Genomic DNA, 12,066 nt, shown 5'->3' on the forward strand with positions numbered 1-12,066 from the left:
TTTGAGTGCATGGCAGGTAGGTGCTCCCAACCCCGAATCGTTCAAGGAGCAACTGTAGAACACTGTAGTTTATGAAATGGCTGGTGCTCCTCTCTCGGCTGCTCTCTCACTTGCTCCATCTGGTGAAAGCCAGTGGCCACTTCTTGAGCTGCCATATGGAGCAGCAACATGGCCCATTAGCCCTAGAAGCTGAACCCTGGCAACAGCATGTGCATTTAGCATCAGATGCAGCGCCTGAGTCTTCACGTAAGACCTGAGCCACAGCTGACACCGGCACTGCTACCTCATCAGAGGCCTTGAGCCAGAGGTGCCAAGCTAAGCAGCATCCAGATTCCTGACCTGCAATTAACTGTGAGATAATATCTGTTTTTTTTAAACCACTAAGTTTTGGGGGAAATTTGTTATGCAGCACTAGAAAACAAATACACCTTTTTTGGTCCAGTTTCAGCTTCCCAGCTCCTTCACTCCAGCGTCTCATTTCTTGCCCCCTGCCCTTCTCTCTCCTTGCATTTCCCCACATCACAGTCTTCCCCTTCTTCTGTGGAGCAATTTAAAACTATCTCTGTCTCACAGGCTCCTTTAGACCATGCCCTGAAGAAGGTTTCTCCTTCTTGACCTCAAGTGGCCTAAAAATAATAAAGTAAGTTTTCAGCCTAAGAAAGACTCCAGTGCTGGCTGCTATAAGAACAATTTTCTGCTTATATTAAAAAACTGTGAGTCATCCAAAATAATGTATCTATGATTTCATCAACTTAAAAATATTTTGGCTTTGGTCCATTTTATAAAGTTGAGATTAAGACCTCTAATGATTAAATAAGTAATTCCCTGATTACTTAAACGTTTTATAGAAGTAGAACAATTTCTAAATATTTTAGCTAACTTCGGCCTGCCACTGGATTTGGATTATTGCCATATGTCAGTATGAGATGTCCGCTCCTGAAATCCTTAAGGTTCTCAGCCTCTGGGCTTAGCTGTTACTCCAATAATACAAACAAAATGCCTATGGCACCCCTTTCTCCCATTTTGTGGAAATTCCTCTCTTCCAAGATTTCAGAGGATGCCCTGCAGGCGTGCACTCCCGCTTGCGCTGGCCTCTCCTTTCCACCCTCTGCCGGCCTCTGCTGGCTGCGGTGCTCTTCCTGCCGAGTTTTGTTCTCCAACAGGCCCTGCCCCACCGTCTTCAACTTACCCGAAATGCCACAAACACAAGGCTGCCGAATGGAATTATAGCAAAGCACAAGATAACAAACAATTTAACATTAAAATTGGACATTTTCTGAAATCAGACGTCTCCAGTTTCCTGGATAACCACAGCGCAGGGATCATCATGGCGTCATCCTGAAGGGTCGTGCGCGCCCCGCCCTCCCTGGCCTCCATCCACCAAACCCTTTTTTTCTTCTTGCTCTGTCCTCTAGTCCAAGAGCCCCCCAATCCATTCCTCACCGGAGCTTTAATTTTCCTTAATGAGGAGAATTTTCACTTGGTTTTGTTTAATCTTCTCCCCACTAGGCATGTAACAGTAGGGAGTAAGGAGGGGTCTCAACTTTTCACCACCAAGGTCCCAGACCCATTCACACGCTCTTTCCTAGATGTTGTCATCTGTCTCAGCTCAAACTGTTTCAAGCCATTTAAAATAACATTCTAAAATGTTACATTAGAGTTTAACAAAAACATTAAGCTAAAAACCCTAATAAAATATATCAAAAGAAAAGTTATGTTTCCCATTGAAATCCTGCTGAATTTGCTAAAACATAAATTTTTCAAAGGGGAGTTTTTTTCTTAAGACTACACCAAACACCCATACTATGAACCAGTGTATAATCCATACTGAGTAAAAGGTAACAGCTATTTTTATGATTTTTTTCATAATTATAGACCCTCTTTAAGGATCATATTTGAATGCTCATTCTATGGCATAGCAAATGGTTGGCAAATATTAAAAAGTTGTGTCTTCTCTATCAAAGGTCTGACATTGAAATAAAACATTGCAACATAGAATGGTTGTAAATTGTGCTCAGTCTTAGGAAGTTAGATGAAGATACATTGATCTTCAGACCTTTGTTCTAAGGAGGAACTTCAGAAGAATTTATGGCAGATTTATGTCATTTTACATGACATTTTTTGTTTTTCCCCCAAGTATAAATATTTCTATTCCATTATGAAAATACATTTCCTAGGAAAGGTAAGAAGGATTGGTACCCGGTTGTGCACTGGGGAAACCTTCCTTCCTGGTAGCTAACTACATCCAGTATTTTCAAAAGGGAGCTGGGAGTTTCTAGGGAAAATAACTTGAAGCATGTTGGTGAGCTAGATGAGGGATAGGAAAAAGGGAGTTGGGTGGAGGGATGGTGCTGATGGAGGAGATTTTCCACAGGTAGATTTTTCCAGACAGGAGAACAAATTCTTCAGGATCAAAGATGAAGTGTGACATGATGCACTGCACTCAGCTAAGAGCTGAGGGAGGGGGCAGAGGAGTTTCAAATCGAATGTACTCACCCTGACCCCACCCAGGCAGCAGTATGCTTGTTAGATAATCAAAAGAGCTCTCAGCCAAAATTGTGCAGCCCTTTCGGGCCCAGGAAAATCTGTTGGTGGCCTTCCAAGATAGCATCTCATGGAGGAAGGGACTTTTGTCCTCCTGCCATGGCAGGATTCTGAGCCAGAAAGATGGTACAGGAAATGGAATGGTAGCTAGGAGCCCAGGGGCAGTTGGGTGAGCTGGGGAACAGAGATTAGCAAAATTTCTCTCTGGCTAGGGGAAAGACTTTGTGTTGGAGCAATGGCCAAGTTAGATATTAAAGCAGAGAACAGAGAAGGAAGTATGGGCATTTGGGGACCTCCAGAAATTCATGCTGGTAGAGAAAAAAGAGGAGACGTTTCTAAGGGGATTGATTTCCTATGGTTACAAAGATCGGGGGGTATTAAGCTAGGAAAATGTAGGATTGACTGCAACTCTCAACCATTTGCATTCACAGGCTGTTAAGTTGTAACAGCACACAGAACAGTTTCTACCTATGATCACATTTTCATATGGGAGAATTTCACTCATATTAAAAGTGCCAATTTAACAAATATAATTGTTGAAGAAAGAACTTAGATTTTAGTTAAAACAACTCAGAAACAATTAGTCAGATTTGGGAATCCATATTCTCTGTCATGGATATACAATAAGACAAAACATTGACACTAAACTATCTGGAATTTACTGACCTCATCAACAAACTTGGGATAATAATTCTGTGTCATAATATTAGGGTGCAGATAATGAGAAAACTTTTGGGAATGTGTTTAGCACAGTGTCTGGCACATATTAAGTATCTAGTTATATTTGTTCATTGCTCAGTGAAGAAGGTTTTACCAGAAAATTAAACTGGTAGTAGAAGAAAGACTACATAAAACATTAGAGCAAATTCCAAGGACTCTTGATAGCCACAGAACCATACATAAGAAAAAGAGATGACAGATTCTTTTATAAGGTAGAGTAGTTGGGACAGCACCCTGAACTAAGGACTAGGAGGATGAAACTTTTGTCCTGATTCTGCCTCCAGCTTCCCTGTACCTTTGGTAAGCTCCTTGACTATCTTCTACCAGCATCAGATTGCTTAAGGGAAAAGTGAAGAGCTTACTTCAAAAAACTAAAAATAGAAATACCATTTGAGCCAATAATTTCTCTTCTAGGAATTTACCCAAAGAAAACAAAATCCCTGATTTGAAAAGACATGTGCACCCCTCTGTTTATCACCACACTATTTGCAAGAACCCAGGTATGGAAGCAATGTAAGTGTCCATCAATAGATGAATGGATAAAGAAGAAGTGGTACATAAACACCATGGAATATTACTCAGCCATGAAAAAGAAAAGAATTCCTACCATTTATAACAACCTGGTTGGATCTAAAGGGTAATAGGTTCAGTGAAATAAGTCAGGCAGAGAAAGACAAATACCATATGATTTCACTTGTTTGTGAAGTATAAAAACAAAGCAAAACAGAAGGAACAAAACAGCACTAGACTCATAGACACTGAAAAGTAACTAGTGGTTAGCAAGGGGAAAGATTTAGGGTAAGTGATGGGGGAGGGGGATAAAGGGGTGCAATAATTCACAATCACAGTATAAGCTAGTCATGGGCACAGTAGTACAGCATGGAGATAGCCAATGATTCTGTAACATCTTTCTATGTTGATAGATAGTAACTGCACTAGGGGGGGTGAAGATTTAATAATATAAGTAAATTTTGAACCTCTGTGTTGTATATTTGAAACCAATGTAAGATTATATATCAATGATACTTTAATAAAAAAAATCAGAGCTTACTTTCAGTAATAGCTAAGTTCATTTTTTAATTAAAGTATCATTGATATACAATCTTATGAAGGTTTCATATGAACAACATTGTGGTTTCAACAGTCACCCATATTATCAAGTCCTCACCACCACCCCTCCCCCACTGCAGTCACTATCAGCATGGTAAGATGCTACAGTGTCATTACCTGCCTTCTGTGTGCTGTACTGCCTTCCCCGTAACTTACCTATGTTTTGACTGTGAATTATAGTGCCCTTTAATCCCCTTCTCCCTCCTTCCACACTCACCCTTCCCAAGCCCCTCCCTTTAGCTGAATAATATTCCATTGTGTATATACCACCTCTTCTTTATCCATTCACCTACTGATGGACACTTAGGTTGCTTCCATTTCTTGACTATTGTAGAGTGCTGCAATAAACATAGGGGTGCATGTATTTTTAAATCTGGGATCTTATTTTCTTCAGGTAAATTCCTAGAAGTGGAATTACTAGGTCAAATGGTATTTCTATTTTTAGTTTTTTGAGGAACCTCCTTATTGCTTTTCACAATGGTTGAACTAATTTACATTCCCACCAACAGTGTAGGAGGGTCCCCTTTTCTCCACATCCTCACCAGCATTTGTTATTCCTTGTTTTTTGGATGTTGGCCATCCTAACTGGTATAAGGTGATATCTCATTGTGTTTTTAATTTGCATTTCTCTGATGATTAGTGATGTGGAGCATCTTTTCACGTGCCTGTTGGCCATCCAAATTTCTTCTTTGGAGAAGTGTCTCTTCAGATTCTCTGCACATTTTTTAATTGGGTTATTTGTTTTTTGAGTGTTGAGGAGTGTGAGTTCTTTATATATTTTGGATGTTAACCCTTTGTTGGATATGTCATTTATGAATATATTCTCCCATACTGTAGGGTGCCCTTTTGTTCTGCTGATGGTGTCCTTTGCTGTGCAGAGGCTTTTTAGTTTGATGTAGTCCCACTTGTTCATTTTTTTATTTTGTTCCTCTTGCCTGAGGAGATGTGTTCAGGAAAAAATTGCTAATGTTTATATTCAAGAGATTTTTGCCTATGTTTTCTTCTAATAGTTTTATGGTTTCATGACTTACGTTCAGGTCTTTGATCCATTTCAAGTTTACTTTTGTGTATGGAGTTAGACAACACAAGCTGTTGAAGAGGCTGTCATTTCCCACTGTACATTCATGGCTCCTTTATCATATATTAATTGGCCATATATCTGGGCTCTATTCTGTTCCATTGATCTATGGGTCTGTTCTTGTGCCTATCAAATTATTTTGATTACCATGGCTTTGTAGTAGAGCTTGAAGTTAGGGAGCGTAATTCCCCCAGGTTTGTTCTTCCTTCTCAGGATTGCTTTGGCTATTCAGGGTCTTTTGTGGATCCATATGAATTTTAGAACTATTTGCTCTAGTTTGTTGAAGAATGATATTGTTATTTTGATAGGGATTGCATTGTATCTGTAGATTGCTTTAGGCAGGATGAGCATTTTGACCATATTAATTCTTCCTATCCATGAGCATGGGATGTATTTCCATTTATTGGTGCCCTATCTAATTTCTCTCATGAGTGTCTTGTAGTTTTCAAAGTATAGGTCTTTCACCTCCTTGGTTAGGTTTATTCCCAGCTATTTTATTCTTTTTGATGCAATTGTGAATGGAATTATTTTCCTGATTTCTCTTTCTGCTAATTCATTATTAGTATGTAGAAATGCAACAGATTTCTGTGGTTTAATTTTGTATCCTACAACTTTGCTGAGTTCAGTTATTAGTTCTAACAGTTTTTTGGTGGAGTCTTTAGGGTTTTCTGTGGGTATAATATCATGTTGTCTGCAAACAATGACATTTAACTTCTTCCTTACCAGTCTGGATGCCTTTTATTTCTTTATATTGTCTGATTGCTGTGGCTAGGACCTCCAGTACTATGTTGAATAAAAGTGGCGAGAGAGGGAATCCTTGTCTTATTCCCAATATAACTAAGTTCATATTTAACAAAATCAGTTCACACATTTATAAGATAACCATTACTGTTGCTAAAACACTTCCTTTATTTATTGCTTTTTAAAATATAGTATAGCAGTTAGGGGAGAGCAATGATAATGTTTGTGGCATTCACTTTTTAAACTGTGTTTCTCTATAAAAAAACCTGTGTGTGCTGTAATCCCCAAGTAATGTAACCACAACTGTGGGAAGGTGGGTTGCTTGGCAGAAAATAGCAACACCAGACTCCTGGTATCAACTTAATCCAAAATATAGGCCCTTTCATGAGCTGGCCTTGCAAACCCAAATATAAAAAGTAAGGTTATTATGGTCACAGTTTAAATCTGAATTAGTCTTATGTATTTTCTAAGGGGAGTGTGGGGAATGGTAAGGGTGGGGGGTGGTTGAATAAGCAAAAATTACAGCAAATGTTGATTGAGTACATACTATAAGTCAAGTACTGTGACAAGCATTTTACATACCTTAATCCCCTTTGCCCCAAAGGTAGGCACAATAATTCTCATTTTACAGAAACTCAACTTGCCAGTGTTACACAGAGGAGTTTTGGGATTTGAAGCCAAGTTGACTCTATTCTGTTTTTCAGATTGTTCTTGAAAACAGGAATATAGGAAAAGGACATAAAAATATTTTGTGTTTAAAGGTATAAGGAAAGATTGTATGGGTTCAGGGGTGACGAAGCTCCCCAGTTTGCAGAGTGTGCTTAGTAATAGGAAATTTGAACATTATTACGTAATTTTAACAAATTGTGACTGCTATTCACCTGGAGATATGTACCACTGCTGTATTGTAAGAGTTTCTGGTTTGTATTACTTTCGTCATTTAAATGTATAACTTGATGCTTTGCCAAATGGTAGAACAAGATATTTTTGCAGGGCCACTGCATTGGCCTCCACAGTTGTACTGTTATGCAGTTATCAACTCTGAAGTACTCGTTAAATTAGCAAAGCAAGACAATAGGGAAAATCTTATTTGTGTCAAGCAGCAAACCTTGAGTTTCATCAAAAGAAGTGCTATTGATTCATAAACAATAGGGATTTTCTCTAATAGAAATGCATCTGGTGGCTGTGGGGTAATCATCTCTAATCCACTATAATGAGTTCAATAGCTGTCACAACAATTTAGGATAATTCAGGCTTAATTTTAACTGCTCTATTAGTCTGTTGTGTAGCATATATAAATCCACACCTAGTTAATACTATCACCTTATTTATCGGCCTTTGTTTTCTCTGTATTATTTCATATTACTACTGCTCACCAGTCACCTAAGCTGGAGGCCTGGGGTCATCCTGACTCCTTACAATCTTTGCTCAAACACACTTCCTGAGAGTGTGTCTTCTCCATTCCTGCCTTCTCTGCCTTCACTCAGGCCTCATCTTCATCTCCTGGACCAGTTCAGCAGCTGCTTGTTGGGGTCCCTTGTCTCCAGGCTTTTCTCCTCAAATTCCTTCCCCACACAGTCAAGCAGCTTTGCTTTGAACCCAAGATTGCCAGTCTCTGCATGTCTAAAACCTTCCAGAACAGACTCTCCAGCTCCTCTCCCATGTCAACCTCCAGCAATACCCAGCTCCTGTTTTTACCGCACGTGGTTCTGTCGGCTCTTGTCCCCTCCTAGTCTTTTGTTCAAGCCACTGTGTTGTTCAAAAAGCCCTCCCTGCCCACCCCATCCTCCAGCCCCCATTCCTTACCTAGATTATTATCATTCTTGGAGACTCAGCTCAGGTGGGTGTCTCTTCCTCCGGCAAACCCGGCTCGCCGCAAGTGAAGCCCCCTCCCCCAGTCCCAGGCTGAGCAGGCGCCCCTCCTCTCTGCTCCCATGTCTCTAAGACTAAGCTAGGGAAAGGTATACTCCACTTTCTGGAAGTCCCCATTAGTGCCTGTTTTTGCTAACTGAAAGTAATCCTAAAAGGATTTTCAATTTTAAACACCCAACAAAACTGCTACCATACTAATGTAGGTCTACATACTAATGTAGGTCTTCCATGAAAGTAAAGTGGCTGTAATTCTAACTTTTGAAAAGCAGAGGATACTCTGAGCTTTACGCCATTTCAGCTTGTGAAAGATTTCATAGGAAAACTGGACTTCTGGATAGTGGGAGAAACCTGCACTAATTAAACGCATTACTGTAAACATCATTGTCCCTATTACATTTTATTGTAATTCCCTGTTGATGTGTCTGTTGTCCTTATTTGGAATGTCAGCTCATTCTCTTAAAAGTAGGATAGGAAAAAGGTCAACAGCCTGATACTAAAATTCACAAGCGATATGACCAGAAGGGTCATAAAAAATAATGCAAATGGTCCTTAAGCATATTAAAAGATACTCAATCTTGATAATGATAGGAAAAATATAATACTATGTTACCGTTTCTTACCTGTCATAAATCCAAACGTATGACAACATACTCTGTAGGTGAGGCTGTGTGGAAATAGGCATTTTCAGACATTGCTGGTTGGAATACAAAATGATACAACTGTTAGGTGGGAAAATTTAGCAATAGCATGCACATTTATATATGTTCTTGCCTTTTGGTCTGGCAACTGCAGTTCTAGGAATCTATCCCAAAGGCTTAGTGCAAAATATGTGAGAAGATGTGTGCAGAAAGCTATGCTTTGCAGCGCTTTTTGTAAAAGCAAGATATTGGAAACAGCCGATATTACCATTAACAGAAGACTGGTTGAATAAATTATGGTAAATCCATACAACAGAGTATTTTGAAGCTGTGCCAAAAATGAGAATACCTTTAAATAATGCCATAGAGTATTTGCCAGATGTGTTGAGTGGTAAAAGTAAGGTGGAGAAACATGTGTTCACTTTGCTATTGTCTTTATGAGGAAGGGGAGGGTATGATTATAAATACATATTTACTTTTAGTTTTTACAAATTTTCCTATAAGGAAAAGGAAGTAACAAGGTAGAGATGATAATTTAGACTTTTCTATATATGTGTTATTTTAAGAATTTCACTTTGGAACTATGTAAATATTTTACTTAATTATAACATAATTTTTAAAATCTCTTAAAAAACAAAGTGAAACAAAACTAATGAACCTAAATATGTATTAAGTTGGTAGAGTAATCCCACAGAGAAGAACCAACTCTGATCTTCCTCCTCTATTTTCCCTTCCCACCAACCTTTTTCCTTCAGAATTGCTGATCCTAAGCCCACCACAGATTGTGTCTAAAGCAAAGCAGAAGCCTGCATTTCCCATGATCAGTTCATGGGGCCAAGCCAAAAGCTAAAATCTCCTTCATTTTCTGCTTATTTTACTAAAGAATTACTTCTTGTTCAGGTTCCTCATTCCTTTCTCTTCTCAGCATTGTGAAAACCACAAGTGACGCACTCAAATGGGCAGGTTCCTGTCTTCCTTGAGGAAGTTTCAAACTTGAGTGATTTGGAAAATCATAGTTCCAAGGACACAAACAGGGAATTTTCAGAGTTTTCAGCTAGGAACAGAGCTCCTGATTATAGCAAACAACTAGATAACCTCAGAAAGAATAGAAAAGCTTCTGAAACTTCAGAGGGCCAATATAGAGGACAAAAATTGTGTAATGCAGGTCAGGACAAAACAGACAATTAAAACAAGTGGTAAGAGTTTAAAAGATAAGTATGAACAAGATGACATAGAGGTTAAAGGAGCATGAAGGAGAAAAATACTTTGCCATGTCTGCAGGCATCCTCCTGGAAGAGGAGGCGTGGGCTGTGGCTCTCAGAAGACAAGAATATTTGCATAGGGATGTTATTGGAAGAGTGAAGTGCCCGGGTAATGACTCAAAAGAATGAAAGGGGATCTCACATTATGGAACCTAAATAGATTGATATGACCAAGGCACAGATTGTAAGTGTTGGAATGTGGGACTGGACAGAAATATATACATTCTTTCATTAACTAATACAAATTTTATTGTATTTTACCTACCCATTGTCTCTCACATGCATTTAATCATGGGTTGCGTTTTTTGTTTGTTTTCGCAGTGACACACCCCTCTGCAGAACATTCTTTGGGGAATGTTGAAAGACAGTGTTGATTGAGCCTGTCAGGTCATCCGTGACATAAGCCTGTTGTCGATCTAGTATTGAACAGGTCTATTCTGACCTGTTATCAATAAGGGAAAGATACAATTAGATGAAATTCCTGGGAATGCTTCAGCTGTGTCTGGGGGCTGGGAGTCCCTGTTCCTGGGAACTGGAACACTGAACTCTGTTAGAAGGCACACCTCCTCTGTCACAAAGAGTCCTTAGCAACCACCTAGATTGGGTCACAGACCGGGGAGGTCAGAGACTGTGGAGTCTTTGGCTCTTTCTGGTGCAAACAGTCTGAGGGGGCTGACAAAGAAAATTCAGTGGCACAGTTAAAACTTTAGTCACGGAATCTGTTACATATCGAGAGCCAATAACCACTGCAGTGGGAAAATGGATGATTGTTACAGTAAAGGGTTTTTATACATGTTTACAAGGAGATTTAACCTTTCTTTATTCTTCACCTAAATAATGCTCACATAAATGGATACAAGAATGAAATAATCACCCATGTTTACTTTATATGATACTGCTACTCTTACTATGCACAATTACTGTCTGGGCATCAACATTATCCTTCTATAGATCTGGGACATCCTGGTTCTTACTAAATCTGAGCTAACTTTCATGGAGGAACATTTTTACATCACAAAGTTTGTTTTGTGTAAGAGGAACTACTTTGATATTAATAAAAAGTATACTTTTGATCAAATTTTATTTATTCCTGGAGCTTCTTGTACTTTTGTAAACTTGACATGTTTGGCTGATAAAAACTTGAGCAAGATATGCATTAACCTTGTACAGCGGTTGACTTGCATTTTGTTCCTTCAACTTGCCTTAAATTATTTGGGTGGTGTGTATGTGTAATTATAATAAAATATAATTACATAGAACATGACTAATTGTGATAAGTTAATAAGCAATAAACTCAATTTCATCTTCATTCCTTTATATTTTAAAATCATGAGTTTATTTTATAGCATATGTAATCTTGCTTATCTGTAAATTCCCACTCTAATTATGAGAAACCTGGTTCCATGTACTTGTTTAATTCCAGAATACATGTGGGCAAGCATAAGAATTGTTAACCTGTACTCCAAGGATGGCTCTTTACCAGCTAGAGTCCTGTGCTTCCCTGCAGTTCCTTTTTGCCTTTAGACTTTCAGACTGTACTCATTTCCACAGTTACTTGTGTCAGCAATTTTCACCTCTCTGCCTTCAGATAGACTCTCTCGTCACAGTCTGATTCCTTCCTGCAATCCCCAGCCTCCCAAAAGATCTTCTCAAAATTTGCATACATCAAGATTTGCTTTTTGTGCCGCAAAGACTTCAGGTTTTGACAAGCTCTTAAGGCCATGTGTTCACCATTATAGTGTCAGATAGAACAGCTTCAGCACGCCAAAAATCCCTTGAGCTTCACTTATTCATTTCCTCCTTTCCTCTCCCAGAGCTCCTGGCAACCATATTTTTTTCATTGTCTCCATAGCCTTTTCCCGAAGGTCATAGAGCTGGAATCATACAGTTATGTAGCCTTTTCAGACTGGCTTCTTTTACTTGACAATATGCATTGTTTCCTTCATACCTTTTCTTGGCTTATATTCCATTGTACAGATGTGCCACAACTCATCTATTTACCTATTGAAGGCCATCTTAGTTGCTTGCAGTTTTTGGCAACTGAAAAAATCTCTATAAACATTTGTGTGCTGGCTTTGTGTGGCTGTGTTTTCTGATTCTG

General features: G+C 39.0%; 1 protein-coding gene across 1 annotated transcript in view; it reads left to right on the forward strand.

The window, feature by feature from the left end:
* Positions 1 to 12,066, forward strand: part of SPMIP2 (sperm microtubule inner protein 2) — a 93,676-nt gene that overhangs the window by 7,131 nt on the left and 74,479 nt on the right.

Source organism: Manis javanica, chromosome 3 (assembly GCF_040802235.1).
Source record: "Manis javanica isolate MJ-LG chromosome 3, MJ_LKY, whole genome shotgun sequence".
In the NCBI taxonomy this organism is placed as follows: Eukaryota; Metazoa; Chordata; class Mammalia; order Pholidota; family Manidae; genus Manis; species Manis javanica.